The following is a 6,169-nucleotide window of genomic DNA, read 5'->3' as shown; positions in this document are numbered from 1 at the left end:
TTCACACAACAGAAATAAGGGAAAAAAACTGGATTCTACATCTTAGAGGAATAGCAAGCACAGGATAGTGAGATAGTCCCTCAAATGAACTACGTAAGTGGATGTGGGAGCTTAGATTCAAAGCTGACCATATGATAGTGGTAAGCACTCTGAGAATTTGCAGAAATCATCAAGAAACTATTGAGACTTCTCTAATTTACAGGATGAAAATTTGTATTATACTAATCTAGATATTTTGGGGTAGTGACCACAGAAAATACCTAGATTAAACGTAGATAATGTCATTTAAAGTCATGTTTATTTATTTATTTTTAAATTTTTATTTATTTATTTATTTTTAATGCCTACAGCACTTGGTATTCCTAGGTGGTCTCCCATCCAAGTACTAACCAGGCCTGACCCTGCTTAGCTTCCAAGATCAGACAAGATCAGGCACATTCAGGGTGGCATGGCCATAGACTTAATGCCATGTTTAAATGAAGCTGTTTTATTTGATATTAGGTAATGTGAAGTAAGATACCTGAGAGATGCTTCCTAAAGATCCAACTCCAGTGAGACTTCCCCAGTGAAGATTCTCAAAGCTCCTGTTCCCCTTTCTCTCACTTAGAAAGTATTGAATCTTTTCTCCTGTAATAGTGATAGTTATTAGTGAGTTTAATAGAAGGTGTTTACACATCTGCCTTCTACAGAGGAAGCTTCAGCTTCTCTCTCATTGCCAGGAACACAACTGGTTATCAATGTTTGTCTCATGAGTTAATTCATTAGTACCACTGAGGAGAGAAGCAATATCCTTTTTGTTTATATTCTTATAACTCCTTATATAGTTTCCTATCTATAAATGGTACTCGGTAAATCCTTACTATTTGGATAGAGTAAGATATATGAGGTTCTGCTAAGATTCTCTCTAACTTTATTGTTCTGAAAAAGCTTATAGGCAAAGTAGCTATCTTTTCAATGGATTGCAAAGATGCTTAAATGTTCACCTGCCATTAAACTGTTTTCCCAAAGGCTCAGCCAATAGATGTGGTAGAAAAATGTGGTGTACCATTGTAGCAAGATTTATTAGCATCCTGACCTTGGGAAAACTGCTAGAATGTTATAGGTAAATTGGAAATGTGAATATCTTAGCAGATAGCTATGGGTTTAAGTCAAATAAAATACATTCCATTGCCTAACAGAGTTACAGGCACATGGAAAGGATGGCAACAAAAGTTAATCCCCTTTTCTTTTCCACAATTTCAAATATAGAGTTCTTTGAATGAATGTGAAAAAGTTTCAGAAGTTCCCTATGAGATTTTAACATATTTCTAACATATCCAATTTACTCAGTGAGAAAGTCGGAGAAAAAGCACACTAGCCAGCTTACTGGGAACACAGCTGTAAAGGAATGAGATACAGAAATAGCATGTATTTATGATATTGTTTTGAAAAGTCTAAAAAAAAAAAAAACTGACTCACTGTTTAGGCCAGCAGTAGCTGATTCCTGGTTTCCAGGAGTTAACATGTTGACACTGGAAACAAGCAAAGAGAAAGGGTGGACCAGACAGAAATTACAGGTGAATGGAGAGATAAGGTGATAAAGTAGCACAGAGAAACTTAATATAGCACTAATAACCAGAATATTAAAGTACATGTTTTATTTTTCTTTTATAGCTTTATAAACCAATTCTTCCTTTGTCTCCTTAGCCACTCTTGTGCTCAAAGCAGTTAACTAGATTTAGTGCCAGGCATTTATAGACCCCCAAGGATGACAAATAGAATTTCCTCCCTGTCTCTTCTGCCTGTAGAATTGCAGCTACAGTTGAAATGGAGGGAAAAGTATGATTCTATGGAAAAAAAAAATGCATGCCACCATTATGCCTTCCATGTCCTGTCTCAACTTTAAATAATTTCCTACCATAAGGTGGAGCTATATGCTATCGAGAGAAAAGTATTAGATATAAGATCTGGCAAAAGTCCACGTAGATCATTTTTTACTTGGCTTGTGGTTTGTGATTTTAAAAAGTTAAAATGCATGGCAGCCACCCCCAAATCCACCACCAACTGATGCAGAGAGAGTGGTTATTTTGGTGCAGCTTGGATTTTAATGTGGCGAAAAGGTGTGTGAAGGCAAGCAGGACCTTGTTTTTTAGCTTATGCTGTAAACATAGCTTCAGGGGAAACTCTTTGAAGTGCTGAGATCTGAGGTGGTGGTTTCGAAGTCCCCTGAGGCAGTACAGAGAAACCACAGGTATCTGATAGTGTTTGCTCTTGAGTAAATCATCCTGAGCATCAGTGTGTTGACAAATAAAATGAAAAAATAAAAGTGCTTTATTTAAAAGAGTATATATTGTGTTGAATAGGATATTGCTAGAATTTATGGTACTGACTTATATTAGCTGAAAGAGATGTTTTGCTTCTCAGTTTGTGGTTGTAAGAGGTATGGCCATGAAAACCCCCAACTGTGTTATCTGTAAAACCCTAGCATCTCCACCCAAAGGAAAAAATGATCCCCTGAAGAGAGAGAGAACTGCAGGGTTTCCTGATAACACATCAAGGGTAATCTAGATAAAGGAGAATGGCTCAACAGGAGTGTGTGTGTTGCATGACTCCCTGGGCAGTGCTCTCTATCTGAAAATCAATTAAAGGGCAAGGTATACCATTTCATAGCCCATTTGGGATTTCCTCTGTAGAGATTTGCATAGAAACCTTGCAAACGACTAAAACCTATTGTAAAGATCCAAGGATGGGGTTGATCTTAGGGAAGAAAAATCTCTATCCCATAGAAACTGACTTATATTGGGAAGTTTTTATTATCAAAAAATTCATCTAATGGGCATTTTTTTTTCTATTGATAACTAACTCATTTGTACACGTGCATCATAAAGATCATTTATAATACGTCACTTATTACCTTCCTTTGAAGGTGAGCAGAATTTGCCGCCCCAAAATATGCTTTCCTCTCTGTACCAGGAAGAGGAAAATGACTAAATGTCTAAACTCTTACCTATGGAGAAGGCGAAGACCTAAATGTGCATAACGACCTTACCCTTGTTTGCTGTGCTTTGCCTGATGGTCTCCTGTAACTGGCTCCCCAACCCTCCAACGTGTTCTTTAGTCTTTAGCTGGAGATGGTATTTAAGGTGGTGGCTTAAGCTATTTAAAGAAGTTACTCAGTTCTCCTGGGTGTCCCATGTATACAGGAGATATACATGTTACTAAACTTCTGTTTTTCTACTGTTAATCTGTCTTTTATTGTGGGGCGGGAGTGGGGGAAAGGATGGGAAGGTCTTAGCTAAGAGCTTAGAAAGGTAGAGGGAAAATTATTTTTCCTCCCCTACACTAGTCTTGTCAGATGTGTTGGTATTATCAACTTCGTATTTTGCATTTATTAAAATCAACACTTGAGGGATAGTAGGCTTCCATAGGGACAGTTAGGACAAACAATATAACTACTTCTATATGAATGTTCACGCAGGGTACTAGATTCTTTATATGCATTATCTAATTTAATCTTCACTGTAATCATATAAAGATTATACTCATGATTTTCATTTTATAGTTTTAAATACTTGCGTATAGTCATACAACTACTTAATGGTAGAATCAGGAATCTAAATTTAGCAAGTGTGATGCTAGAACTCTCAAACCACTGCATATTCACTTGAAGACATTTTCTATTTTTAAGCTATTGTCAATCAATGTATTTATATTCCCATGTTGTTTATTTATAAGCTAGCTAACCTTTTTCTTCAAAGAGCAGGGGCTTTATGTGTCTGATTCGTTTTTGTTTCATCATAGAGTCTTGTGCATTACAGTTTCTCAAAAAAATATTTTCTGTATTTATAACCCTCAGTCCTGCTGTAAAACCTGTACATATAATGACTCATCCTTTTCATTTATATAATATTCCTCCCTGCATACATCTTTTCTTTCTTTTGTATTTTGATTCTACCCTAACAAATGCATGTTAGGCTTTTTTTTTTTTTAGATGTACTTTTGTTGTTGCTATAGGGCTCTCACCCACTCTCACGGGCCTTTAGTCTTCTAACTTTGAAGGTCTTTCTGCTTTCTCTCTTACAAAACATATCTGTCATGGCTTTGCCTTCTCCACTCCCCTGAGTCTCAGAGCTACAGACTCACACTGTAGGGGTTGTCCATCCGTCTAGAGCACCTGGGGTTTAAGGTGTAAGCAATTTGACTGTAATTGCATCTTCCCAGCAGTTACTCCTTGAAGTGGCGAAGGGGGACATTTGGTTGCTTCTCTTTCTATCTACATAAATAGGTATTGGAGTCAAATCCAAAGAGCATGGCGTATTTATCTAGAAATAAATGTTACCCCCCATGATGAGAGTTTTTAGCTACACTTTTGTTTGTCTTACTCTGTTCTTGGTTTATTTTTCAGCAGAAACATAGTTCGCTCTTTTTATTTACATCTGATTTGTTTATTTCTTTGGGTGAAATAAAACATAGATTTTAATACTATATTACTTAAATAAATCACATGCTGGTTTTTTTTGTTTTTATTTTTTTTTTTTTTTTTTTTGTCTTAGATCTCCATACTGAATTGATCTCCTGATTCATGTCAGCTGTGTTGGACTCAACTACTATTTTTTGAGCCATAGGTAGAAAGTATTTCAGATATTCTCTTTTAGTATAAGTGTTTAGTTCCCTCAAATCTCCATATCAGTTTTTGGTAAAGAATAGATGTCATGATTTCAAGACAGAGAATAGATGGATCTGTAAGTATATTTAGTAATTTTTTGTTCAAATTGTGCTTACCTTCTACTTCATGCAAAGAATTATACTAACATGACATTAGCTCTCAATGGAATCTTATGTGAATGTTAAAGAAAAATTTTAACTGCCATGGCTTAAAATCTTTTTGAAAAAAAAGTTTTATTGAGCTAAAAAGAAGACCAGTCTTGGGGCATGAGTCTAAACCACCAACAGCGTGGCCAGGTGGAAAAGACATACATGTCCATCATCCTGGAGTTGTTGAGTGTTTTTATACATCAAGTAGAGGGGAGAAAGAAATAAATGGTCCTGAAAGAATTAACATTAGCTAGAGACCAAGAAGGTGGGAAAAGGTGAAGTGGGGCCAGCTCTGGGATAGGCGCAGAGTCAGCAAAGAGAAGGGTCTACTCCTGCTAATTGGTTGTGGGTAGCATCCCAGAAAGTCCATGTGTAGAAGAGAAGTGGAGACTCCTGGAGGTTAGTGGCACCTAGCTACTCTCTTTTGGATAATTGTGGAAATTAATTCACAGTGCCAATAGACATAATAGGACTATGAGCAGTTTTTTGTCAGATGGCCCACATCTATTAACAGACTAACTGTTCTGTCTCTCTCATGCTCCTGCCACTGAAATTTAACTTAGAACATCTCAGAATTCTTTTTTCTTGTCATGAGTAACAAAAATGCAGAATTTAAAAAGATTTTTTAAGACAAAAATCAAGTAAAATCTGTGTAGAAAGTCAATTAGTGAAGTGGGATATAATGGTTTTTCTCTTTCATGGTTATTTACTTAAAATGCCCATGAATTCCAGTAAGTCCATTCAGGTGTCACGAAGTGAAGAAGATCAGAGTATCCTAATCTGAACAGCAGTGGGATAACAGAGGTCATACACCTCCCTTGTCATATATTAGCATACTATGAGAGTATCATTGACTGTGGAGAGAAAATAAGCCAATGCATATAAAGATCACTGTAATGATGAAGCTGTACAATGATCCCAACTGATCTGAGACAAATTAAAATTCTGATTAAGAAATTTAGAAAATGGCACTTATTTCTCAAGCTGCTGGAGAAAACTTTCTTACTGTCCCAAAGTACGACTGGAATTTTATTCAGCATATATAATTTAAAAAAAATATATCAAATTTTAGTCCAGTATCTCTCCTTGGGTATTCATATTTGCTGCCAAGCAGTACACAGAGAAAATATAGATGTATTGATTAGAATTTAATTTTATTCCCTTGAAAACACTAATTCAATCTAATAGCATGCTTTCCCAGCATGCTGTCCTTATATTATTATCCTTATTGATAGAGTGACAGTCCAATTTATCATTTAAATAAGCACATCTTTGGAAATGGAAGTGGGTGCTATTAATAATTACGCTGAGGTAATAAGTATAAACTAAGATTATCTTGGGAAAACTGGGACATGTGATTGCCGTTCTTACAGCA

At 36.0% G+C, this 6,169-nt stretch overlaps 1 pseudogene; it reads right to left on the bottom strand.

Moving 5' to 3' along the window:
- Positions 1–341: 341 nt before the first annotated feature.
- Positions 342–460, bottom strand: LOC111746402 (annotated as a pseudogene).
- Positions 461–6,169: the final 5,709 nt, after the last annotated feature.

This window comes from Pteropus vampyrus, unplaced genomic scaffold, assembly GCF_000151845.1.
Source record: "Pteropus vampyrus isolate Shadow unplaced genomic scaffold, Pvam_2.0 Scaffold186, whole genome shotgun sequence".
Classification (NCBI taxonomy): Eukaryota; Metazoa; Chordata; class Mammalia; order Chiroptera; family Pteropodidae; genus Pteropus; species Pteropus vampyrus.
Note: the sequence above shows the minus strand (reverse complement) of the source record. Positions and strands in the feature narration are given on the sequence as shown.